This window comes from Anser cygnoides, chromosome 1, assembly GCF_040182565.1.
Source record: "Anser cygnoides isolate HZ-2024a breed goose chromosome 1, Taihu_goose_T2T_genome, whole genome shotgun sequence".
Classification (NCBI taxonomy): domain Eukaryota; kingdom Metazoa; phylum Chordata; class Aves; order Anseriformes; family Anatidae; genus Anser; species Anser cygnoides.
Genome location: NC_089873.1, coordinates 94,310,755 through 94,325,501, shown reverse-complemented (window position 1 = coordinate 94,325,501; position 14,747 = coordinate 94,310,755). Strand labels below are relative to the sequence as shown.

Genomic DNA, 14,747 nt, shown 5'->3' with positions numbered 1-14,747 from the left:
TTGCAGCTTGGTCGTAAGGCTGTTTTTGGCAGCCTTCTGCAAAATTCCCCTTGATTTTTGTTTTCACTTTCCCATTAAGAAATTCAACTGAATTTTGGGAAAAGTTTTATCTTTTTAAAGTAGCATGAGTAACTCTGAGTTAGCTCTGGTCACAGAACTGCTGCTGGATTCCAGCCCTTAGTGGATGTGCATAGGCTGCCAGAAAGAGCCTGCAAATTCCAGTGAGGAGTCAGACTTTTTATCCTGGTACTTTGTTGCAAGTGTGTTGTTCAAAAGATATCAGCTGGATGAGATTTGTAGGTAGAGGTAACATCTTTTATCAGACCAACTGTTGTAACTGCAAAAAATTAAGACAGTATTTTGGGAACAGAGTCATTCTTTGCTTTGGGGTAGCAGGCACGAAAACCATTTTTTTTTTATCCACCTGTACCAATTAGTTGAATAAAAGATAGACTTGTAATTGTGCACTCCTGGCAGGTAGCTGCGTCTGTATGATTAGGACTACAACAGAGCACAAAGTATAAAAGTAGCACCTCACCAGAAGAAGCTCTGCAAGTGCACAGCCAGTGTATAAATCAGATCAAAGCAATAAATTAACCTGTCAAATTCAATAACTCAACAAAGCATGCAGTCCAAAGTTCAAGTTTGTTTAGGCTTTTATTGCCTTCTCAAGACCAACCATTCCGGTAAGTTGCTGCTGTTTGGGTTTCTTTTGTGAGTGTGTGTTTTATAGCAATGTTGTTTCAAAGAAGTAATAAAACTTCAAAACCGGACTTTGAGTTACACAGCTGGTGCTTGGGAACCGAAATTTTCGAAACAGAATTTGTCTTTATCACCTGGATGGTGTGTTCATGTTTGTGTGCGCAAGAGAGGGAGCAGGAGGGAGATCTTTACATATCTACATCATCTTGAATTTCAAAGGGCTTTACAAATCTTAGTCTTCCAAAATCTACAAAAATGCTGTGCTTTGCATATGATTATGTGGAGCTCATTAGTAAGGGTACTAATGAGCCTTACACACCCGAGGCAGATAAATGAGGTTCCAGAGTAAAATGATTTGCTTAAGGTCAGACTCCTGCGAGCTGACAGCAGAGCTGGAAATAGAAACCATTGTTTCCCAGTGTCTTGTACCATATTCCCACGGAGGGAATGTTGTTTTAAAAGATGAAAACATTGCTGTTTGTTCATGCTCTTTCACTTCTTGTGCTTTCAATGTAATCTTCACAAATGCAAATGTGCTGACCTAGAGCTATATAAGGCCTTCATTAAAACCTCTCTACAGTATCAGGCTTCATGCAATTGTATGAAGCAGAAGGGATAGCACGATCTAACAATTCCCACGCCTTATAAAATGATTGGCCTAGTTTCTTTAAAGTGGGTTTAAACCATAGCCCCTGATGTGATTTAAGACGGAAGCCACACTATTAATTGCCTATCTTCTGCCATTAAGGCAATGAGTTATGGGAAACTGGGGGAAACAGTTGTTTATCTTCCATGTGCTAATAGACAGTTTTGCTTGCTTTTTATCTTTATGTTTAGGCTGTGACAGAGCACGCTGACCTCATGCCTCCCCTCTGCCTTGAGGAGCTGTATTGGGGGTGGTGCAGGGCGGGTGCTGCACCTGAGGAGCCTCATGGTGGGCACCTGCTGAGATGCCCTGCGCCCAGACCCCAGCCAGAAAAGGGGGATTTTGTTCCTGTTTGGGATCAGAGACAGGCGGTGTGAGGGAGATGCTGATTACTCCCTCCCAAGGGCACCGTGCCCCCATTGCTCTGGGTTTTACCCATGGATGATGAAACCTCCTCCATGTACTTGCCTTTCTCTTTACGACCTTCTCTCTTTTCCCTCTTTACGTACAGCTTGCCTGTTCCTCGTTTCCCTGTTATTTCTGGAACACAACCGGTTGCTGGTCCTGTCAAACATTTGGAGCGAGTCCAACAAAAGGAGTTTTTGGCAATTCTAGGCTTGCAGGGAAGACTTGTGGCCCAGAGAAAAATAAAAAGATATATATACACATACATATATACATATATACATACACATATATATGTGTTTATACATATACATGTGAGAGAGAGAGAGAGAGAGTCTGCCCACAAGCCTAATGTGAGTGTGTGTGCGCATTTTTTTGGCAGGGTGCATGTGACTGTGCATGCACATTTTGTGCTGCAGTTCCAGGCCTGATTCCTCCATCCTCTTGTACTCCTGAGCTCATCTAAAGCTCGGATATTTGGGACACAAAATCATTCCTGCAGAATGGGTGGTGGGGCTGGGGAAGCCGTCTGTCTATCCGTCCATGCGGCACGTGTTGCACCAACCCTCGCCAGGCAGATGCTGTTTTCTTTGTGAGCACTCGCGCTGGCATAGGGATTGCTGGCAAGGGGAGCGCAGCAAGCACGAGCAAACAGTTTCCTTACTGCTTGTATAAACTGAGCAGACGAACGCACAAGAGCTCATTCTCCTGCTTATCTCGCTGTGGCTGAAGCAAATGGTGGCTGCAGAGTTCAAATACCCCGCGTTTGATTAAAATCGTTTTTCTTTTTCTTTTTTTTTTTTTTCAATACACTGAAACAATAGCAATAAAAGCTGTAAAATTGTGTTCTTCTTTTGGCACCAGCCCACTGTAAACAGCAAGCTACCGGGCTTAATTAGGCAATTCTGTACCATCGCTTTTAATAACTGAATGTTTGTCTCCCGGCTATTCAGGTGGGCTATTAGTGATATTTAATATTACTGGCAGTGTTGTTGCATGCTCTGTGCCAGCGCTGGCAAGGAACAGTGCGATTCTTCCAGATAACAGAACTGCACCAGCATTTTTCTGGATTTATCTGAGAGAAAGGCCACGCACAGAGACTGCACGCTCTTATTCAACTCTCCATTTTTTCTTGCAAACGTTCTTCCAGGCACCGAAAGGGTTAAGCAAAATAATTGCAAGAATAAGCATGTTGGTTCTAGCTTCTGTTATGGCAAACATCAAAATGTATTGACCTAAAAGGCAAATGTTGATTGAAGCAAAAAACTGACGTCAAACTCCAAAGCGCTCTGTATCTTTATGTTTGGCACGTGAATACCGTACTGTTTGTATCGTGTGAAATACTTAGGTTGCTTTTAATTAGATGAGTGATAATCTGGCGATTGTGGTTCTCATTTCAAGTGTAACAATTTACTGCATGACTAATTCTTCTGAAAAAATGAAATTGTCAGCGACAATCTGGAGGGCTGAGCAAACTGTTAAATGACGGCAGTTTATTCCACAAATGACACCAATGGGTTTTTCAGAGAAAAAGATTTGTATGCTCTTCCTAGTCTGACCAAATTCTTGGGGTAATTTTTTTCTGTGTGTTTTGTACCCATATTTCCTTCCTCTTTCCCTAGATCTGGCCATGGAGAGCTGTTGGTGGCTGAAGATTTGGACATCTGGTCCCAGTGGCATCCCTTCCTCCTGCAGGCATGCTGCTTTAGCAAAACCCTGCTTCTCCTCTGTCGCTGGTGAGACTTAGCCAGGGCATGAATTTCAAAACAACCACAGAGCTGCAGGTTGTATGAATGTCCAAGGTGCTCAATGCCATGTGAGTGCTCCAGGTTATTTTCCTCTTTCCTAAACATGCTGGGCTGACTGGAGGGTACTGGCTGTACAAGGGATGCCCGGCACCAAGCAGGAGGGTTGTGTGAGGGATGCAGAAGTCCTGCATGGAGAGTTTGGTACCAAAGTGGGCTGGCTGGGAAACTGAAAGTGAGCGTGCTGCTCTTTAGATCCGGTTGAGTGGGCACTAATCACAGGCTGGTGCTGGCTTCTGCCTGGGGCAGGCCCATGTTGCTGACCCCATGGTGGTTTCTGTGGGGGCTTTGGCCATCCAGGAGGAGGGTGGCTGAAACGGCCGCTGGGTGTTTTCTCTTGGAATTGCCTAGCACTGCTCGGGAAACTGGAAAACATTTCTTAGAAACTATGAGCTGCGATGAAACCAAGCCACCTTCTGCTAGGAAATCTCTTTTTCTATGAAAAAGCTTGACTGCAGCAAGAATTTTGTGGGAGGGGGCGAAGCCAGCATGCTTTGTGGCTGCTCTTGGAGGAAGGCATGGGCTGGGCTGTCCAGGTGGGACGTAGTGCACATGTACCTGCATTGCTGGTGCTGGCCCAGGCTGCATCCCTTGTGCTGCACCCCACTGCTGCCTGCCTTTCTTAGCATAAACTAATGTTCCTGAGCTCCTAGATCTTTTCTTCTGTCCTCAGGTTTGCACAGCACTGAATTCTCACCCAGGAGCTGGGCAGCTCTGGGCAAGCTGGCTGGCTGAGAAGAGAGTGGAAGCGAGGTTCAGACCCTTCCAAGCATCATGGCTGCTTCAGAGAGGTTTTGGTGTAAGAAGATGTTTTTTGACCAGGGCCATGATGGGGAGGGAAGGGAGATGTGACATGGGGCCATTACTGCTTTCCACCAGTGCGCTAAGTGGTAGATCCAGCAACTGGTAAATGGCAGACCCAGCAACTGGTAACTGGTAGATCCAGCGCTCCCGAAGGTGGGAGATGGGGCTGGATCCCAGACAGTGGAGGTGGACGAGAGCACTTGGTTGGAGCTGCAGGACGTGAGCGTCTGGGGACAAGAGACAGCAGGGAGCTTGGACGTTTTCTTGGGGGGTGCGAGGGTGGTGTGTGAGGGGGTGGTATGCCTGCAGCTCCTGCCAGTGGCCATGCTGGAGCAAGCTACGATTAGGATTAGACTTGCAAATCTCCTGAGAAACCCTTGGGAAAGCACACACTGTGATTCATAGGGCTTCTCCCTGCATGTACCACACAGAGGGCAAATCCCGACCAAAGCCCTCGCCCCTGCTCTGGTAGGGATGGATTCTCCAACTGGGAAATCTGCACCTTCAGCGTCTGGCTCTGCTGCTCAGCCTGGTGTTGCATCTCGGCACGTCAAAGCTCTTGTCCTTGGGCCTTGTCTTTACTCAGCCTTTGTGCGCTGACTAAAGCTTGTTTTCATTTTTATGGGCCCCTAAGTGTGGATAATTGAATTGTGAGTGTGTCCTCCAAAGAAGCACAGAAGAAAGGAAAGGCCTGGTGGAAGATGTAAAAAATTGGGTGTTGGTTTCTTAAGATGGATCTGACCATGCAAATAGGCTTGTGTTGGTTCCCCTCCTTTTTCTTCACCCTGATTTGGAATTGGAGACTGACTGCTCTCAGAGTGCTGCTCTCACCAGCCCAGTGCTAACCCAGGGTTAACCTGAACTGAGGGGCTTGGAAGAATGACTTCGTCTGAAGGCAGTTTGGAGCTCCGCTTTTTCTCCTCTGTGTTTAGGGTGTTCCCGTGTCCCACTTCCAAGCTCTTTTTCTCTTTCAAACTCTAAAGGGAAGAAACGTTAATTAGGAGTTTTTAATTAAATATGAACGATGACATTCTCAAGCTACAGCCTACTTCTGACAGGTTATGTGTTAAAACAGATTATCAGGCTACATTAAAAATACATGGGGTGTGTTGGAAAATCTTCAAGGACTTGATGAAGAATTTAGGCACATTGACTAGTTTTCCTTGGCTTTGAAGGGTAATTTGCAGGTTTTTCTTTTAAAACAAGGATTAAGTGTTTTTCCAAGTATTTTCAGACATTTGAGCTATGTGGTAAAACAAGGTCTCCAACAAGCATTTTCTTCTGTTTTGCAATGTTTCTCTCTGTGTTAGGTCTACTGCCTTCAGGGAAAAGCGTGGCAGACGAGACGTGTTTAACAGCAAAAGCTAGCTGGAGAATCCCAGTGCCTTCTCTGGAGGGGAATAGTGGAAAGGACATTCAATGCAAAAAGAAGCAAATTGGAAAACCTGCATTTTCCCTCCTTTTTCAGGTGACTTTAAGTGTGACACGTTTCTGTGATACTAACCTGTTGTTTCAGGCTACTGTCCATGCTTGTGGGTCTGGAGGGGACCAAAACGTGATGCTTCAGAGGAAATTTTGTAATCCACAGTAACCCAGTTCAGTAACGTGGCACACATGAGGTGAAGAAAATGGCAGAGCTTGTTTCCAAACCTACCATATCTCTCATTCGAGTACTGACCATCCATTTTGTTAAGAAATCGTGGTGACGTATTATTTTAATTTCCTAGTGTTGTGCAAAGCAGAAATTGGGTCTATGGCATTTTAATGGCAGGCTTTTGGTGATTGCTTTTGTGTTTAATATTGCAAGGTAAAATGCAACTGGAGGCAATAAAAGGAGGTGCTTTAAATACAATGCAGTTAAAAATGAAAGGCTCCTTGCATGAGATGTGGCTTTTGCTGTGTCGCTGGGATCATCAGGCATGAGTCTTCCTGGTGTGGGAGGGGGTGATCTTGGTCCCAGGCTCTCCACATCTCAACACCTGGCTGCAAGTAGCCCAGGTGGCTTTGCTTCATGCTCTGCTGGGACACAGTGGGTTGTCATGCCATCTCTGTGCCTGGGAAATCTCCGGGGTGTCCCACTGACTTGTGCTGAATGGGGTAAACAGCCCGGCTGAGGATGCAGAGCACGCCCAGCTCATAGCCCAGGTCTGGCCCTGCAAACTTATCTCGGTCACGGAAGGCATCTATTAAACTCTGACTCACCTCGCAGAGGCACAGCCCGCAGAGGAGAGGTAACTTTGCATTGCAGTCACTCTTCGCAGTAAAACTGCTCTTCAAGAAACCTGGTCCTTCCCACTCATGAGCTCTGTGCTGGCGCTTCTTCACCTCGCAAATGATGTGCGGGGTGCTGGCCCCGACAGCGAGCACCTTGGTAAGAGAACCAAGAAAACATGTCACAATTTACCACTAAACCAGGGTTTCAAATATTTTGTTTACAGAGGGAGGAAGAGGTGACTCATCCTTCTCTGGGTAGGTGGGTGATGTTCTTGTTGCCAGCCTGGATATTCCCCAGCCTCCACCTACTTGTGCTGTGAGAAAGGCACAGCTCCTCTTCTTGCCCGTGCTGCCGGCACATGGAGGGCGAGTGTTTGGGTGCCTCGGGGTGTCACAGGCTGAGTTTGGGTGCCACAGGTGGTGGGGATGGTGGGCAGCAGCGTGGCAGTGTGCTCTGTGCCACCCCTGGTATGGCTTTGTAAGGATTCAGGGCTCTGCTTTGCTTCTTGCACAAAGCCTAGGTACTGGATTTTGGCTTAGTCAGCAGGCCTTCCCCTTCTCCACTCTTGCAGGAAAAATTTGGGAAAGCTGCCATGTACGGGTCAGGTAGAGGCCTCAGAAAGATGTGTCAGAAACAATAGATGGCTGACCAGTGAAACGGCAGGCTGCTTCACTGCGTTGCAATGCCGGCTCTGCCATTGACTGTACGTCATGGTTTTGTTTGGTGTGCTGGAATAATTTGGATGGAGCCAACATTATTCGTAGGTGGGGTGAATCACGGAACATGGGATCTCGAGCTGTGTCTTGCAGGGTGAGATTTTGAGCAATTCAGATGTGATCTTGTTCCAGGTTCTTTCCACACTGTCAAAATCAGTGTTGCTGGATGAATCTGCAAACAAGAAGAGTTGATGGCTTGACCTTATTCTCCAGTTTTAGAGCAAATTGGTGCCTTTTAAGAATTCTTGCCCTAGTGTAAGTCAAACTAATTTCTGCCTATTCAGAATAATTCCCTATTAGCCTTAGGAGTTTGTGCACTGACTGGCTGCACATCCATTTACTAGACTGATAATGTTTCGTTTTGCATCTGGACAACATATGGGATCCGTCCAGGGGAAAAAAAAAAACACCCTCTTGTATGATTTAGGAATAAGCCCCATCTGTGCTCTGCAGTGGATGCTTCTGTCAACTGTTTAGCTGAAATAACGTGCAGTCAGTTAAATATTTGGGTTCTGCATAACAGCTGGAATGGCAAAGGAACGTTATTATACAATGAATCCAAGCTACACCCAGATCTTGAGTAATGCCAATTAATGTGAGTAAGTCAATTGAAGACAGTGAAGACAAGGTCAGTGCAGCCAGGTCTGCCAGTGGAGTGTGGCATCAGCTGAGCAAGATGGGGTGCCCAAAATGCTGATGCTCCCCAAAGAGCCCTGAAGGCCGTGCTGCCCCCTGAGGAGAGGCTGAGGCTGCTGCCCTGGGTTGATGGCTGCCTGTCCATCTGGATTGCAGCAGCAAGTTCCTAATAAAAGTAGGACCAGGGTCTGTGCATTCATGGAAAGTCTGTAACTGATTTTTTTTTTTGTTTGTTTGTTTTCATTCATCAGGGTAGCTTGCTGGAACTTTAAGTGTTAACTTCAAACCAACTCTGATCATCGTTCCGGGGGTACTCCAGTGTCACTTGCTGATGTAGAGTCCTCTCAGCCCTGTGTACCACACAGATAGAAAAAGGAAATGAGAAATGATAGGTTATAAAACGAATTCTGGCTCCCTTTTTCACTTCCATCACTTCCTCGAGGCCAGAAGCTATGACAATAAAATTGATAAGAAGCAATTTTTAAGGGTCTGTTTCTCTGGTGTCAGTATGCAACCTTATCTAGAGGAAGAGGAAGCACTGAATGCTCCACTGATACTTGGATTAGTTTAAGATAGCCAGTTGCTCACCATTTCCTTTTTAATTATTTTTTTAAAAATTTTGAGATATTTTCTTCTGATTAGAGCCTTCCCCTTCCCGGCATTTCATGCCCTTCTTCATTTCTGGTACGGCTTAATTCCCAAAACTGACATGGTTTGCTAACGGCTTATGGCCGTAGAATGGAAAAAAAAATCTTGGATGGAAAAATATTTGCCTACACTGACTTTGGCTGTAGGCTCACAGCAAGCAGCAAAAGTACGCAAGAGCTTTGAGACTGCATGTAGAATGCCATCTCCCTTGATAATTTGCTTGAACTGAGTGAAAAGGGACTTCTTGTTCCTTATGGACAATAGGAACATTGGGTAATTCAAGAGGCCAAGTACACATACTGCTGCATACCAGACCACACCACTCTGCATAAAAAGACAAGATGCTGAGGATATCTTGACTAGTAAAATCCAGACAGCTGAAGCCCTGTTCTGATATGCAGAATGAAAGTTGAAATATCCATGCTGACAAATACTATGTCTGAAAATACACATGCAATGTCTGTTTTGTGTTTCTTAACAGGGGCTTACATTTGCTTCAAATGCCTCTGCTGTCTCTGAAACTTCCATATATGCCACAGAAATATAATACACCCTGGCTATATGTTAAAACAAATGCATACTTGTACATGTAACTTACGCATCATCAAGCCTGCTTGGTGCAGTCTTCCATCCTGGCTATTTGCTACAGTTGCGCAGCCTTTTGGAATTGGATCTGAATGTTATGACAATATAGCTTAGAGATAGTAAAGCAAGGAAAACAAACAGTTTGTCTTCACTTTCTGGCTCCTGGAAGAGGGATATGCAGAATAGAGGGAAGTCAGGGTTTACCTAAAAACAGGTGGAACCCAAACCACGGTGGGTGTAGCTCCACTCATCTCCAGACTATTACATAAGTAGTGGATTTAATCCACTGAAAACATCTAAGGATTACATGTACGAGGCATCTAGAATTAATATGTGCACATTAATAACAATTATTTTTTTCTGGTCATGATTACTGGATAATGGTGGTGTTACTAAGTAGTTGGTCTCCCTTCCAGCTCTCTAGTATTTGTATTCCTTTGCCTGTCTTGTTCTTTTAGGAGGATTTTTTTTCCTGGTTTTATTTGTAAACAAGGCAGCAGATGCCAGGGTCTATTAGAGATCTAATCCAAAAACCATGAAATTCAGTGATTATCTTGTCTTTGAGCTCAACTGACTGTCAAACTAATAGTTAGGGATTATTTAAGCCTTGGAACAGAGTTTGACTAGCTCTTCCACATATCTATAGCAGTGATTCTGGCTATTTCGGCTATGATAACAGTATATGTTTTTTAATGGAAAGGTGTAGGTTTGGGCTGAAAAATCTTACATGAACTGGAGTTGGTCTTGTTGTGAACTTCTGAAGGTTTGTTGTTGAGGAAAAAAATTAATTCCTAAAAAGCTCTTGTTTGTAAGTTCTGGTGCTTTCTACCTGTTGCCAGCTGTTGTCCTTAGGCTACCTTGTGTGCTCATGCCCCTTGCATGTCCTTCATATCTGGTGTGGTATCTCACTGCCACACCTGACACCTAAAATCTTCCGAATGGCTCATCTACACCTCTCTCTACCATGTGTCTTGGTGTTTGTGGCTGTGGGGGTTCTCTGATATCCCAGAAAAGTGCAAAATTATTGCAAAACTTGGCCCAGCAAAAAGGTTACAAGCATTTGTTGCTAGTGGAGACGGTGAATTCTGATTTGGGCTACCCAAATCTATCCAAAAGGCAAACTGATGGAAATGGCAGTAATATTATATTTTCCTTCTTTGTTTTTGAAATTGGATGAAAAACTGCCTACGTATCTGATTTAAAAACACTTACCTCTTTTTTTCAGGCTAGAAGTGGGATCTGCAGCCTTCTTTGAGAGGACAACTGACTTTTGTGGTCATAGATGCATCTACCCACTGATGGAGCAACAAAGGACTGAGAGCTGCTGAGCCAGACAGAGAGGAAACACGTCTCGCACATGTTATGTGGATCAGCCAATTTTCAACACGTAATAGAAATGTTTCCCTTTGGATACAGGGTGAATCATGAAAACTGTAGAAAATGTCAGAGCACTTTCTACAACGGCCCCAATTTTGCTATGTTACCGCTCTTCCTAAGCCAAGAAATAGCTTTTTAGCCACTTTGATTGTTGAAGGGCTAAAAATTCACCTGGATCTGGGAGCAACTCCTGTGCTATTATTCCTATGGACTGGCGTGAGCATTGGCAAGCTGCGGGTGCTTCACCCGCAGCTGTGCTTCCCCGACTTTACCAGCCTCCTGGGCAGAGAGCCCTGCTGATGTGCCAGAGCTCACCGCAAATCCGCCGTGTTGACACCAGGGATGTGACAGACCTTATCCGGCCACAAACATGTTCAAAAGCATTGGGGAATGGCCTGAGTTACCTGAAGCATTTACTAATTGTTTGGTGATGACGCAAATAGCAGGGTCCAATTTCAGCCATGCAGTCAGCTCCTGGGCAGGGACGGTGTGCTCAGCTCTTCCTGCTCCCAATATCCTGGTGGCAGACGGCTGAAAATCCCCCTGGTGCTGGAGTCCCGTTGTAAGTAGGCTGTATTGAAAGGGACATTTAATCTCTTTTGGAGTGAAATACTCCTGCCTGTGGCCCTTGTTCTGTTTTAGTCCTGTGGGGTTTTTCTCCCACATCTAAGTAGAAACCGTGTTTTGGGGATCTGTCTGAGCACCATTTCACATGTGTGTGCTCTACACGCTTTTGTTATTGACCAAAATTATGACGTTAAAATCACATTCACTGACTTAAAGTCTCTCTTTAAACTGGCCTAACTCTCAGCACATCCCACATAATCATTTCACCATGAACTATGCTCCCCCCCGCCCCGTGTTGAACTGGAATCATTCTCCGCACCATTGGCAATACTTGTGGAAAACTGCTGTAATGGCTGCCTCATAGTGCTCAAAGCGGTTTTATGTGTTTTTCTCAATGTTTTCCTTGAGTTCCCTTCTGGTTTGGTCACTCACAGCAAAAGCCATCCGATGTTATTTATGTGGTGGTTGTACCCTGGGGATGAGTGATGGGGAGAGTTCAGCCGTAGCCCGCCTCAGGATCAGGCCTCAGCCTCCCTGCATGCCAGGCGGCATGGGGACATGGGTGGGTGGCAAAGCTGGCAGGGTCTGCTGGCCTGTCTTCACCCACGGCCACCCAGTTCCTGTCAGGAGCAAGGCTAAGGCATGGCCTGCAGGCCTGTGAGGCCCCCAGGGAGCGCACCATGCGCGATCGGCTTTCTTGGGGTTGGTCTCCAGCGGCTGGTGTCTGGGGAAAGGGTCCCTGGATGAGAGGCTGGGGCTGGGTCAGGCATCCCAAACAACTGCAGGAGGAATTGCCTGTGCACAATGCTGAGAATATTTTCTGTACGGCTTTTTTCACCTGTGTGGTTACTTGGTTCTGCCCAAGCTCTTTGCAAAACATGCGAAGTGGAGGGAAAAGAGAAAAAAAGTTCCTTGTTTTTAATGGTAGTGCTTAAAAATAATATAAAACCATCCTCAGTGGCCAAACCACAGAAATTGCCATGCAGATCCAAGAGCAGGTGTGCCTCCTGGAGCTACTGGAACAGCATCAGAAACCTGCTGGATCCCCAGTAGAAAGTGTCCTTTTAATTCTGGGTCAAATTCTGCTCCAAATGTGGTTGAAAGCAAAACTCCTATTTACTTTAATGCTCGCCGGCTTTCATCTGTTGCTTTTGGAATAAACCGAGATCAGACGTGAGAAGCGCAATGTACTGCTGTCAGGACGGGAAGTCGGCGCTGCGCTGGGAGAGGTTTGGAACGAGCCGCTTGGTATGTCCAGGTCCTAGGGACAAGGTCTTAAGGAGCATAATGTGGCGAAGGACGCTCCTGGTCTTCCAGCATAAAGCTGAGGCTACGGCTTTCCGTACTCCTCTCTCATTTTCCTTAATTTCACCTGCAGGATACCAGGGTGGCTGCAGCCAAACGCCTGTCTTGCAAGCAGCAGTGGCCACCGCAGATGTTTCTGTGGAGCTTTTCCTTGCTCTGTCCTGCCAAGCCAGTGGCTCTGGGAGAGTGGTCCCCACGCCTGCCACTGTGGACATGACTGAGCCAGCAAAGCAGCTCTGTGCCTGCTTTTGGGTACCTGCACTGCCCCCGGTGCTACAGGTGGCCCCCATCTGCATGGGTAGGTGCTCCTGCTCAGCTGGCCTTTAAGCTCCACCAGAAAAACAACCCTCTGCTATCTTCAGCTTGGGATGTGTGGAATTTCAGGCATCTTTAGCATCCATCCCTTCAAGAGCAGTAGGCTGGCTCAGTGCGTTCTTGTATTGCTACAGAAATACAGAGGGAAAGCAGGTTGCATTGTGCACATAAGCTCATACATGATATATTTCTTAAATCAATTTCATAACTGTACAGCCGGTCCAGTTTCTGGGTCAGCGTGGATACGAGGTAGTAACTGACAGTTAATGCAAACATCCAAAGAGATTCAGACCTTCCATCGTTCTTATTTTCTTTATTCATACCCATCAAAAACTTCCACAGAAATAATTGGCCTATTATTCAGTAGGAGAGCTCCTTTCCCTCCCACTTTCCTCCCCCCTATTTCCCAAACCATTCCCTCTCACTTAAAGCCTTCCAAAACATTTGAGACTTGATACTCCAGCATGCCAAGCACTCTGGCCCTGATTCAGTAGAGCACTTAAACATAGGAATAATTTCATTTGAAGTCAATGCAATTATTTGCATGCTTTAGTTGCTTTGCAGCGAATTGCTCCATATTCAATAGGGTGGAGCCCATCGAGTCCTTACCTGGCTGTGCTGCTCAAATTTGCTAGACAGGGAGGAAAGCTAGAGCAGTCCTTCCCAGTGCTTTTGCTGCTGGTGAACAAAAGGCAGCGGCATCTAGAAAGGGTATTTCTGGGCAGGATGGGGTTGTGGTTCAATAATGCTGCATTGTAAAAGGCTTGTTCTTATTGTACTCTTATCAAAGCCTGGGAGATTATCCTTATCAGAGCCTGTAACATTATTTTTATCAGCGTGAAAGATGATTCTTTTATATCAGGGCAGCTGTGAACCTCTTAAGGCTTTTCCCTTTATTTACCTCTCTGCAGCACTTCTCTGCCTCTCACCCATCAGCATTGCCCTTTGGTACGAAAGCTCAGAGTAGCCCGACTTTTAAATGTGCAGCGCTGGGCTGGTGGTGTTTTGCAGTGTAAACTGCCTGGATGTGTGATTCAGAACACTGTCCCTCTGTTCCCAGCTAAAAGTATGGCTCAGGGTAGGCTCCAGTGTCTGTCTGTCTGTCTGTCTGAGGAGATTGAGCCCTGTGATGCTTGTTCCAGACAGCACAAGCTGGTGGCAGAACATGAGGACATGCATCAGTGATTTTATCTGTGCTGCTTCGGGCTGCTCAGGTGTGCTCTGGGATGAGCTCAGCAGCTCCCAGGGACAGACATTTCTTGCTGTTTGGTGTGGAGTCCGCTGTAAGACTGGCGCTTCTGAATCTTCCTGGAAACACTACTTTTTCAATAATAATAAAAATAATAACAACAACAGTGGTCCCATTCCACCTTCAGTGTCAACTCCCCCAGTTTGGCCAATATGCACATTCTTGTATTTTTGGTAACCTAGTCTGGAAACCTCACCTGGTGGCAGGGTGACACCAGCAGATGCTCCAGCCCTCCTATGAGGTCTGTTTGCATTTCCAGGAATTTTTCTCTGGTGTTAGCAACACAAGGGGCTCAATGGGATTGTTTTTGCTGTGTCTGGTCATGGAAGAAGTATGTGCATTTCGAGCCAATGGTGAGACCACTGCATCAGGACTGCATAAACAGAACCTGGCTTAAAAGTAGTCAGAGAGAGTGACCTTGTCCATTCATGTTTGTATCTTACATAAGGCCCAGGAAAATAATGTCGGTACTCAGTGCTCCTTGGCTCACTTTCCCACAAATGTGCAAGGGGATGTGACTGTTGGGGCTGCAACACTTGTCTCTGCAACTGTTGTCTCTGCGCACTGAGGCAGCCGGACAGGCTCTGTCACCTGTCAGCCGTGAGCAAGGTTTGTCTCCTGCCTCCTCTCTCCACTTCCTACCATGCTGTAATCAGAAAAACATCAGGAACAGTCACAAGCGCGGTGGGTCTGACTGGGGGCTGCATCCAACATGTTCGTGCCCCAAGAACAAGCAGTGCTGACCCTGGTGCCTCCTCCAGTGAGGATAAGG

The 14,747-nt window shown here is 46.0% G+C and overlaps 1 long non-coding RNA gene across 1 annotated transcript; it reads left to right on the top strand.

Moving 5' to 3' along the window:
* LOC136791569 (uncharacterized) lies at positions 1-11,189 on the top strand. The gene is made up of 3 exons (XR_010833822.1): positions 1-3,489; positions 4,232-5,830; positions 10,388-11,189. It is a non-coding gene; the product is annotated as an uncharacterized lncRNA (long non-coding RNA).
* The last annotated feature ends 3,558 nt before the right edge of the window (positions 11,190-14,747 follow it).